Source organism: Chroicocephalus ridibundus, chromosome 5, assembly GCF_963924245.1.
Source record: "Chroicocephalus ridibundus chromosome 5, bChrRid1.1, whole genome shotgun sequence".
Lineage (NCBI taxonomy): Eukaryota > Metazoa > Chordata > Aves > Charadriiformes > Laridae > Chroicocephalus > Chroicocephalus ridibundus.
Window position 1 is genome coordinate 890700 of NC_086288.1, and position 11568 is coordinate 902267.

General features: G+C 45.8%; 1 long non-coding RNA gene across 1 annotated transcript; it reads left to right on the forward strand.

Moving 5' to 3' along the window:
• The first annotated feature begins 268 nt into the window (after positions 1-268).
• LOC134516309 (uncharacterized) lies at positions 269-11122 on the forward strand. The gene is made up of 3 exons (XR_010071280.1): positions 269-505; positions 4141-4321; positions 9840-11122. It is a non-coding gene; the product is annotated as an uncharacterized LOC134516309 (long non-coding RNA).
• Positions 11123-11568: the final 446 nt, after the last annotated feature.

Genomic DNA, 11568 nt, shown 5'->3' on the forward strand with positions numbered 1-11568 from the left:
CTGCTTCTCCGTCTTCTGTGGCCGCTGCTTTGCCTGTTAGCTGAATGGCTGATTTCCTGGCACAGGGACAACGCCGGGCCCTTGGCGGGAAGCTGAGCACACGCAGGATTGCCAAGCGACACTTTCCCGTGGATTGTGTGTGCCACAACTCTGGCTTGGCGTCATGTGCTGCAGTCTTCTGATTTTTCTTTCCATCCAGTGAAAATGCATATGCCTCGGGGTATGGGAGTGAGTGGGTAGAAGTGGGATCTTAGTGGGACGGGGGGAATACTGGTGTGGAAAGGCCGGGTTTTCTTAGGGGCACAGATTTAGTAAGAAAAGCACGTGAATTTTGTTCTGTTTCAGAGCATTGGGTGGAAGCTGGACTGTAAAAGAATATTCCATGGCATAGCTGCACACACGCCTGTATGCTTCTCTCGTGAGAGCATCTGTTGCTTCCCTGCCCACTGACACGCCGGGACGGCATCTCTCATTGCACTCGACGAACCTTGGCTGGACACGGCAGGTATGGCCCTGGGGACAGGCTAACCTTGGGAAAACAAAGTGCTTAGAGCCGGTCTTCCACGCCACCGACTGAGGCTCCCGCTTTCTCCTCCATTCTCTCAGCAGTGCTCTACCTTAAATGACTGGTGTTCCCTGTGTAACGTCTTACTGACCTCTTTGCTTTGAAAACACGAGTCTCGGTTTGAGGAAAAGCTCCTTATATTTATAGACTGCTCTTGAGAGGTATTGGTGGGGGGAAAAGGAGTTTGTTGGAAGGTGAGAAAAATTGAGGCGGTCCTTGCAGGACTGCACGGCAAACAAGCTGCACGAGGAAAACTCGAAGATCCCCCTTGAGTGTTTACCAGCAGCCTATGTGTTTGTTAATTGTTCTGTTCTCATGTGGAAAATGCGTCCCATCCTGTAATAGCTTGCTTGGTGTTAGAGCTTACTTTCTCCTTGTAATACATTGCAGGTGCGCGTGCCAGTATAACCAAGGACTTACTCTACTGTGGAGGAGTGAGTTTGCGTTCTGGACTTTGCTGGTCCAAAAAGGCTAAAATGATTATTCCTTGCCCTGTCCTACCGAGACTTAGAACAAGGGGAGCGGATTTCACCCAGAAAGTCTGCGTTCTGGGATAGCTGAGCAGCAGTAATTTGGGGTTGTTCCTGAAACTGTTCCCAAATTGGGAGAGTGAACTGAACGCAGGACTCGAAACATTCACGCTAGTTTCATATATGTCCTGTTTGGCTCTGAAGTCACACTTTTATTCCTCTTTGATTCCGGTAGCCCGAGTAGTGACACTGTTGTGCTGCTTGCTTGGCGCAAGCCAAGCGGTTTCTGCTGTGGCTCCTTTTCTGTCCCATAGTTCCCAGTCCTTCACTGCTGTTTAGTCTGAAAGAGGACCGGACAAGGGATTTGGGAGAGAAGATCCCTTAAACGCAAGGAAAATGGAGAGCGAAACCATCTTTCCTCGAGAGTTCGCTCCCCACTGCCACAGCCGAGCCTGCCGCCAGGTCTGCTGTCCACCTGGTCGTGGGAACAGTGGGTACCAGGTACCACCTCAAATACCGCAGGGAAGCAATAATGCTACTAATAAGAGTGTTGTGAGTCAGAGAGGCAATGAAACTCTCAATCTGGATGTTGCAAACCTCATCCCGCCAATGGAGTGAGTGAATTTGCAATAACACTGCAATTGCTGCAATGGCAGCTTGTCAGGCGGCTGCTGGAGCAACGAGAAGCTCTCAAGCTGTGGTAAATACACTCTGCATCACTATTTTGTAACAGACCACGTCCTATCCCCAGCTCGTTTGCTAAACAAAAAGGGCCAGCTCCTCCGCTGGTGTAAATTGGGGTAGCACTGCCGACTTGGGCGGACGAGGGCTTAACCCCGGGGTGGTTGTCTGAAGTCTCGCTATCACTCTCTTCATCGAGTTTCGTGCCATTTAGAGATGAACCTGTATTTTTACCTTCTGCTGCATGACTTAATTGATTTCTATTTTTTTTTAATACTATTTGTTAATTCACATTGTGTATTTGGCCGACCAATTATATGCATGGCCATATTGTGTGACTGCAGCAGTCTGGTGCAGTGCAAGGAATGCCACATCATGTGAGACGTTTCATCTCCATGAGTAACCTAGTCGCTGTGGTAAATGAATACATGAATACAGTACATCCAGGAGAGATTAAACGTATTGACCAGTGCCTCCAGTCACCATACAAATGTCATTGTTTTTTAATTCCCCCACCCCCACCTTTTCTTGTTTTCCCGACACATTTTGGTCCCCTTTTCGCTTCTCCCCTTTTCCCTTAAGTAGAGATGACACAGATCAATACCTTTGATGGAAAGTAATAATCAGGCCTATTAAGTGACAAAGGTTTACTCTGTAACAGCTGTGCTGGCGGGAGAGGAGAGCTTGTCTGACTAATGAATCATGAAACAATCAGGCAGTAGCCATTTGTGTTTAGATCTGTAAATATGGTGTGGTTCAAGTGCCAGACCATCTCCAGCACTCCAGCTGGGGGCACAGATGGTCCACATTCAGAACAGCACGAGTGTAAAGAAAAGCTTCCCCCCACTTCCCCTTCTCCTTCTCTGTCCCATACTGCCCCTCTCAAAGGAACAGATCAGCCAGCTTGAGGATAAACTTGTGTTGCAGGCAGCAGTCGGAACATTGGCCTTTCAGACGGAGCAGCTCCCAGCAAAATGCACACTCCCTCGCTTGTCCAAGGGGGGAAAAAAGCCAGGAAACCCCTCAAATCCTATATGCTGTATAGGTTCTATGTTTCGGACTAAAAATTGGGTTTTGTTCCTTGCTTTCTACCCCTTTGATTTCTTCTTCATCCTCTACTGACAGATTTCCTCCTGAAAGGCATGATGATGTCAACTTGTGAGCTCCTAAAGGACAAATGAGTGGCACATCAGGAATTCAGAGTGGGAGCGCGGGCACGGAGAGAGAAATAAAGTTGTCAGGGAGTTCGAGCTGTTTCTGCTCTCCTGACTTGAGCTGAGGGTGCTGCCTCCCGTACTGGTGGTTGATGCAGCTTTTCCCTTTGCCTCCTGTGGGAGGCTGGGATCCCGGCGGACATTGAAGGTGCTTCTGATTCTTTTTTTTTTAATTATTTTTTTTCCCCCGAGAGCTGGTACCACGATAACAAATGTGTTGAGTGCTTTCTCACCTGCAAGGGAAACATTAAATCAAGTAGCCCTGTTTATGCAAAATATAAGAAGTTAAATTTTGACAAGTTTCACTGTTTTAAATATGGACTTTCTTGCAGTGAATTAGAGACCAGCTTTTCTGCTGTCTTTTACACTGATGGAACTCCAGAGAATCCAAACAACAGGAGAAGGTGTAATACAGAAATAATAACAATTTGAGGCCACAAATATCTCCCTTTAATTGGTGCGTGGCATTGGGTGCTTAGTTGCCCGTTGCAAGTAAGCTTACCACTCTAGAACATTTCTTTTCTTTCACAGCATGTATAGATGTTTGCATACATGTTTATGCATGTGCGGTTATAAACATATGCAGTACATTTGCTTTCTGTAAAATCCTTAATCCAAGCACTTTGGAGCTGTACTTCAGTCTGGCTTAGTGAGAGAGGCTGTTGCTGCGGTGGGGCAGTTGGTATTGCAGATATGTATTCTGTGGACGTGCTGCTGATTTCTTTTGCTGCAAATGGGTAGTTTAGCACAAGGTGAAACAAAGAAATAGCCTTATGTATGGCACACCGAAATCCACTTGCTGGCTGAAGCACAGAAGTGACAAAGGCAGAAATAGGTGAGCGTGCCTGGCATTAGCGCTTTTTGGAGTAGCGAGGCTGCGCTGCTGAGACAGGGTTTGCATAAATATATGTCTGTCTCCACCCTGCTAGAATTATAGGGTGTACTTGAAAGCATTTCAAAACCTGTTATCGTTGTCTTTTTGTTGTCTCCTAACGGGAGAGATGGTGGTGGGGTACCACTGTGCGTATCGGTCAGTGGGAGGAAGAGTGATGAATTATTAGCGCTGTGATCTGCTCTTCAAACCTCGCTGAAGAAGGCTGTACTGGCAGAAGTGAGGGTAGGACTTGCCATTCCTACTTTAGTATTTATTTTTTTTAGGAGTATCAAGTTAGCTAACATCTCTGTTCGTTGTTGTTGATTTCTCTTACAGATTTACACTCCCTCAGCAGCTTCCTGGCTGCTGTGGGGAACCGTTACCTTTGAGGAAATGTCTTTCCAGCGGGTCTTGCCTGAGGCTCCAGCTCCGCCTAAGCATTCCCCTCGGCTTTTGCTCCTGATCTGCGCTGCATCTTCTGTGATGATTCCTGCTCAGACAGCAATGCGCTGCAAACGTGAGTCAGTGTAGGCATTTCACCTGTTGGTAGTTGATGCTCATTTCACTCTTGCTGTATATATTTCACTGGGCACAAGCCAGTGACAGATAGGTTTCTGTGCCTGCATTGGAGGTCAGTGGCGAGTGGTCAGTGACCCAGGGGTCAGTACTGGGTCCAGTCCTCGTCAATGTATTCATCAGTGACCTGGATGAGGGGATAGAGTGCACCCTCAGCAAGTTTGCTGATGACACAAAGCTGGGGGGGAGTGTTGATCTGCTTGAGTGGTGCCCAGGGACAGGACAAGAGGTAATGGGCACAAACTTGAGCATGGGAAGTTCCACCTAAACGTGAGGAGGAACTTCTTTCCTGTGAGGGTGGCAGAGCCCTGGCACAGGCTGCCCAGAGACGTGGGGGAGTCTCCATCTCTGGAGACATCCCAAACCCGCCTGGACACGTTCCTGTGCCACCTGCTGTGGGTGACCCTGCTCTGGCAGGGGGTTGGACTAGATGATCTCCAGAGGTCCCTTCCAACCCTATGATTCTGTGATTCTATGATTCTGTGATCCCAGCTGCTTCTGACTCTCTCACAGCCTACAAGGGCCAGAAACACATAAAGCCACATGGTGTCCAAAACCTCCCAGGTAAGTCACTCCATCAGCTGCTTGAAGGTTGAAACATGTGCAAAAAATGGAGCAGACTGTGGACTGCCACTTGTCCTGTAAAGTCTGCTTTCTGCTATACACTAGGAAAAACACCTGAGGGGGCTCAGTGGATGGATCTCTGCTGGCAGGCCAAGAGATAAAGTTGGTCTTTTTCCCTTCCCTACGAAGGGTCAGAATACAGATCTCATCATGAGCACTCCCTGCTTGGTACAAATGATCGAAAGTGTCGTGGGATTCCATCACTTGCGTTTCGGACTGTATGAAGTGCGCTCTGTGAGTTTAGTTATGCTGAAGAACCATACAGACCTGTTTGAATTGCAGAAATGGCGGCACAGTCAACATGTGAGGGTGATGGTTGGCTTGGCTTGAGATGTTTTCTGCCTCGTAGTAGGCTGATCTTAGGTTGACTCTGATCCCCTCTCTCCGTCTGGGTGAAAAGGGCTTCAGGGCTTTGGTTACTGCAGAGCAGTGCATCTCAGTGGAGTCCATTCACAGAAAGTAAGTTCCTGAACCCAGAAGCAAATAGCTAATTTCTGTGTCTCAACTGAGTTGGAGAGGAGTGTATGGCACTGGGAAAATTACTTTAATTCAGATCACCTGGAAAAGAAAGCTATTAAAGTGTAAAATGAGGCCAAAGGGAGCAAAAAGTACCGAAGAGACGTATGAAGACTGCCTAACACAGCCACAGCGCAGGCCTTCAGCTGCCGTAGTTGCTGGGGAGCCCCCCTCATGGACAGGAAAGAGGTTTGGCTGCTTCTCTGACGAGGGCTCGGCCAACGATGTTTAACCCTGCAGAGCTTTTTCACAAGTGTTTAAAAGTCCCTGAGCTTAGATAACTCAGGATAACATAGTCTGAAATAGGGATAAAGGGCAAAAGGGAAGAGGGAGCGGACTTTTTTCTTTTTCCTTTCTTTTTTTAAGCCATTATTTTGTGTGGTCAAAGGAGCAAGTTTGCCAAAACCCTAAGAAATACAGATTTTGTGGACTTCAACAATAGTACCATTCTTCCCAAAAATCACATTATGTCCCACCTCATTTGAGCTGTTGAATGGTTATGTCATGCAAAAAGGTGGATGAGAGAGAAAAGCCCCCAAACTCTTTCAGCTAGATCAGTGCAATCAATAAAGCTCACAAAGGTGATTATTCTCTGATTTAAGACCTGCTCTTCTGTTTGCAGTCCTATTTGCGTGCACTGACCAAAATGCTTTTGGGAACAAAAAGTAGTTTAAGCTCATATAAAAATAATTTCTCCAGGAAGTGGTTTTCATCCCTCTCTTCTCCAATGACCCTTCTTTCCTTTCTTCTTCTTCTCGGGAGGGGAATATTTTCTTTTTTTCTCATGAGCGAGGCTTAATTTTGCTTTTTGAAGGCGTCTTCTTAGAAAAAGCGACTGGGGCCGTGCACAGCTGGCTTTTGAAAATTGAGTTTCTACTGAAACTTCCCTGCTATTATCTTGACAATCTTATTATTATCAAAGCATGCAAATATTAGGTATGACAATGAATGTTCACGGCAGGGAGGAACATAGCTTGGCCGTCAGGGGAAGGGGGCCACTAACAATCGTGCCCCCTGTTGCAAAAGCCATAATAATTTAATATTCTCATACTGGGAGTCTCCATTTTCTTTGGCCTGCAAAGAGCCGCTGAGTGCGTTGTTTCCTTTTGGCCAAATCACAAGGGCCGTCCTTGAACATTTTGCGACACTTCAAATAGAGGATCATGCTGATAATGTCTTCAGGGCAGGATTTTTTTATTTTTTTTTTAGCCTAGGAATAAATGATTTAACTATTAAACTGAATCAGGCTTCTAGCTTTTGAATGTAATTTATTTCAAGGTTGTGTTAAACTTATTAATCGATCAACCGTTTTTCTTCTTTTACTGACCTGCTTAGCGAAAAAAAGGGAAGACAAATCAGCTAAATGCCATCGACTCGGTATATTTGAAGTGTCACATATTGTAATCATTAACTACCAGCTGCATTATCTGGATATGGATTTTATTTTTTAGGACCGTGTTTATTCTCCGCTACTAAAATTCATCAGCATATAGCAGGACATGTAAAATCTCTCATTTTAAAGACAAATAACTTGGCAAATTGGTCAATTAGGTGATTTTAATGGCTGTTCTCTCTTCTTTGCACAAATCTGCTAGCTCATATAGAAGTCAGACGTCAGGACTTCCATCTTCCTGGAAGACTTGGCCCTTCAAAACCAATTTGTTCCGTATCAGCTTTGAGTCCTGTTCTGATGTGTAGAGGAGGAACGTACAGGGTAAGCTCAGCCTGGCAGAGCTGGCTGCTTAAGATGAGTTCTCTGTAGCACACGAATCAACAATTCGGTCGCTCCCAGCCATCAGAAACCACTTTGCTGTTTTTAACCGGAACACCTAGGAAACGGAACTCTGGGCCAAAACTCTCGTCTTCAATAGGGCATAGATTTACCTGTTCATAGTATGGGATGGATCAGTAGAAGAATTTTATTTATCAACTGAACTAAAGGAGCAGGAGTGATAGGTGAAAAATTGCAGGCAGTAGCTGCTGCTAACTGGTCTTCTAAAAGCTGTTATGAGGAGTTACCCTTCTCTTCCTCATCTTATGCCTGTGTGTATGTCTGCGTATACAGAGTGCGTAAAACTTTGCAAGTAGATGGGCACCAGAAAAATGTTAAAGATAGCTTAGGCAAAGTTCACCAATAAATATAGCATTACAGTTTTAAACACATGCTGGAGATTCCCATGACCACAGGGGTCCCGCCTCTTGTTTAACAGCCTGGTGGTCTGAAACGTCAAGGTCAGAGTGCATCTATTGGTCTGTGTGTCTATTGTCCGCACTTTGAACTTAGGCTGGTGAAAAGGATAATCGTGTCTGAGCCAGCCTCCACTTCCAAGCCCGCACCATTTGAAGCCTGTTCATGAATTATTATGGGGAGATCCTTACGCTGGGTGGCCATTTAGAGACAAGGAAGAGGCCTCTCTCTCCAAATGTGGGTACCGGGAGCAAGGTTTGGGTTAAGTTAGCTGGGGCATCGGGGTTAACACCCTTGGACTTCCTTTGTTGAAAGTTGTGGGATTTTTGGCACGCAGAAAGCCAGGGTAGGGAATTCCTGCATTTCCCCACGGCTTACCGGTGTCCTGGCAGCAGAGACGCAAGCCTCTGTGTATACAAGGTGGTCGTTCCTTTCTGTAGAGAAGGTAGAACCTCTTCTCCTGTTGCAAGTGTATATCACGCAGACCGTGGTGAACACAGACTTGCAGGACGCAAGGAGATGGGGAGCATATGGAGAAGCACTCGGAGACATTTGTCTTTTTGATACACCTTTTGTCCTGGAGACTAGGAAAACATTTTGCTTGTTGTTCTTTTGAGTTGCTGCATTCATCCGTCCCCATGTGTCTTTGGAAGTCAGTGAAGATGCAGAAAAGAAGAGAAGAGTGTGGGTTGTTGCTGCCAAAGAAGGGGACACTTGAGGAAACTGAAAAGCAGTGTATTGCTCACAGGAAGAGATAATATGCCCTTTTGTATCACTGACCTCAAGCCCCTTGTTACAGTCCGTAACTGAAAACAGGGTTTCAGGCAGAAATTAAGATTTTTAGCTATGGATATTTAATGTAGCTCCAGTGAAGTCAATTTGACCATCTGCAGTATCCCCATATTGCCCAGTTCTGCAGTCAGCGGTGGGGTTTTGGGCATTTTTTTTTTTGTTTTTTTTCTTGGTGAAGAAAGGCACCCTGGGCTTAGATGCAGCTGACTAATGTTAAGCTGAAGGAAAGTCTGTCCTGGTGGTTGAAACATAGACCTGGGTGGAGGGAGGTGAAAATTGCAGGGAGTCCAATGCAGGCGACTCTTTTCCCGTGCTGTGCTGAGTATTGCTGGGGTCCGGAATACAGGCTGCTCTGCGACGAGCACCTGAGAGTGAATGAAAAGGCTTTAAATGCTTCCCAGTCTGCAGATGGAGCCTGCTTCGTAAATCACGGGAATTGTTTAGAAGTCCTGAGCAGATGCCTAACGCGCTGCTGGCGTGGTAGGGGTTAACTGGGACACCACCTCCTGGTCCCACTAATTGGGCTCATTTGCCATGGTGTGGCTTCCAACACCATTTCAGAAACTCAAGGATGTGAAAAAGATGGAGTGAAACCAATGCAAAGTGGGCTTAAAGTGGCTGCTCTACTAAATGTCAACTGCACAACTAAATATATCCCTGAAAGTAGAATTTATGCTTTGCACTCCTTCGCTTTTTTATTGTGGTGAGAAAAAAGCCAGGAACTCAACGGGCTGTAACTTTAATAGGTCATTCCAGCCAGTGCTTACCTTTACAAAATCCTGATAATACCGAGAAGACAATACAGTGATCAAAAGCAGTGATGAGATTTTTTAGCAGCATTAACCGTCATGACCTAGCAAAATGAAAGAAAATGGTTTAACAGAACTGTCAGATCCAATATAGCTAATAAAGGCATGGATAAATGTTTATTACATACCGGAGACAGATCATTTCTGTACAGAAATTGAGGATGACCTTTACTGATAACTCTTATCTGCCTGATATCCTGAATAAGAAAAAGAGAGGGGGAGAGAGGGCTGCACTATTGCTGATATTTATGAAAGGCGGAGAAAAATTATAATTTGCAGATGATTGTTTTTAGACAAGGGCTCTCGGGGAAAATAAAGATATGGAACTGTTCATTCTGCACAAGAGATTGCAGGCTTTGACTCGGCTGTGTCAGACGTAATGAGCGTGTCCAACCAGGGGACTTTTTCAGAGACTTGATTTTCATACATTTTTAATATAAATATATTATATATAAATACACATTAGTGTGTTTGTGTCTGTGTTCGGGGGAGTAACAGTTGGATTCACACTGATTTTTCTCTCTGTTCAGGAAGTTCCAAAGTTATTCAAGCAAGGCTGCCGTGAGCCATCTCCCCGCCAGCCAGGTTTCTAAGCTGAGCACCAACAGTTGAAAGCAGACCTCCAAGAGCGGCCGGCTTCCCGGAGCTCCCATCCAGACTCAGTGGTCAGACCTATGGAAGAAAACTGATTCCAGCCGTTTACTTTGTGCGGTAAATGCGCTGTAAGCTTCTTGAGGACATCTGCTCTGTTCCAGTTCCCTACACAGCTTCACGTGTGGATTTGAAACCCAGGTAATGCCGGCGCTGAACCCGTCCAACGAGGCTGCAGTAGTCCCACCCTACCCGCCAGCCACGTACATATGGGAGTCCAGAGGCGGAGAAGTCACCAGGCTGCCCAAAGCAGTGGCGGGCAGTGACCCGCGGGTGGGCTAGTAGAGTTCTGCCCACAGGGAAATAAAAGCAGAGTCTTTTCCACTCAGCCTAGAATTCAAGCAGCGAAGACCCGACTTTTCTGATGTTCTCAGTATGATGCCGAACTTCCCATGCTGCGAACACAGCTGTAGCCGTGAGGGCTGGCCCCTTCCAGAAGCTGGGCACGCAGGAAACGTCACAAGCTACCTGTCAAAAATCTGACTGGAATGAGATGTGAGTGAAATCAGAATCAGGCCTACTACATGCAGTTAATCATAAATAATGCTGTCTCGGTAATGGTTGCAATTAGTTATGAACTTCAATCATTTCTAACGTTTCCATGTTGGCCAATTATGCTGCAGAAATTATCAAGTAACCCATAGCACATTAGCTTTCTGTAATGCCATTGTTTGGACGTGCTCAGGTCACCAGATCCTCGCCAGGATGAATTAGCATAGCTCTCCCGAGTACAATGGTGCTCTGCTGATTTACACTGCCTGAGAAGCTGGCCCTTTGTCTGCTGCAGTTGTAGCTGCAGCAAGTTTAAATCACAGCCTTGCAGTAGAGACTCTTAGGACCCAGCCTCATAGAAACAATGGCATGCGTGTTTTCTCTCCGGACTGTGCGGGTGACTTATTAGATGCCAACGGTAATTCTTGTGTCTGGTGGTAGTTCAACAATAAGCTGAAATCATACTTTGATGGTGCAATTTGAAGCTGGGAAGAGGAACACAATTAATGGGCTCGTGTGACTTCTTAAAAAGAGAAGCCTCTCAGATAAGGAAATTTCTTAAACTCGTGCTGACGAGCGGCTTAAAACTTCCTTACGTGCTTGGCCTACAGCTTGTTAAAATACTTTTGTTTTGATTTTACAGGACTGCAGAGCTGTGTTAGGACCGCTGTTTTCTGATGGCAGATATGCTTCTTTTACTATAGAAGACTCACTTTGTTGTAAGTCTCAATAAAATAAAGCCGTACAATTTGTTACTGTTCTTACAGTCCCAGCCTTGAATGCTCCATGTCTCTTGCTTCATATCTTCGGAAAACAACTGACTTCTCTGCTTATGTGAACTTCTGTTTGACAAGTTATTATATGGGAAAAAAATAGCCCTGAATGCTAAAAGGCATTTTGGTGTTGGTAGCCTTAAAATCTGTGGTAGCTCAAGTGCCTGAATACTTTGAAGCTTCCAAGACCAGGCCCACAGAGGCACTGTGAGTGAGAACAGCACTCTTGACGCTCTTTGTGATGAGATCTCACGCTCTGTATTTGTTAATCGCTGTAAGGCAGACTGACTTCCTATTTCCTGACAATAAAATGAGTCGGCGTCTCAGTGCTTTCGCCTTGCGC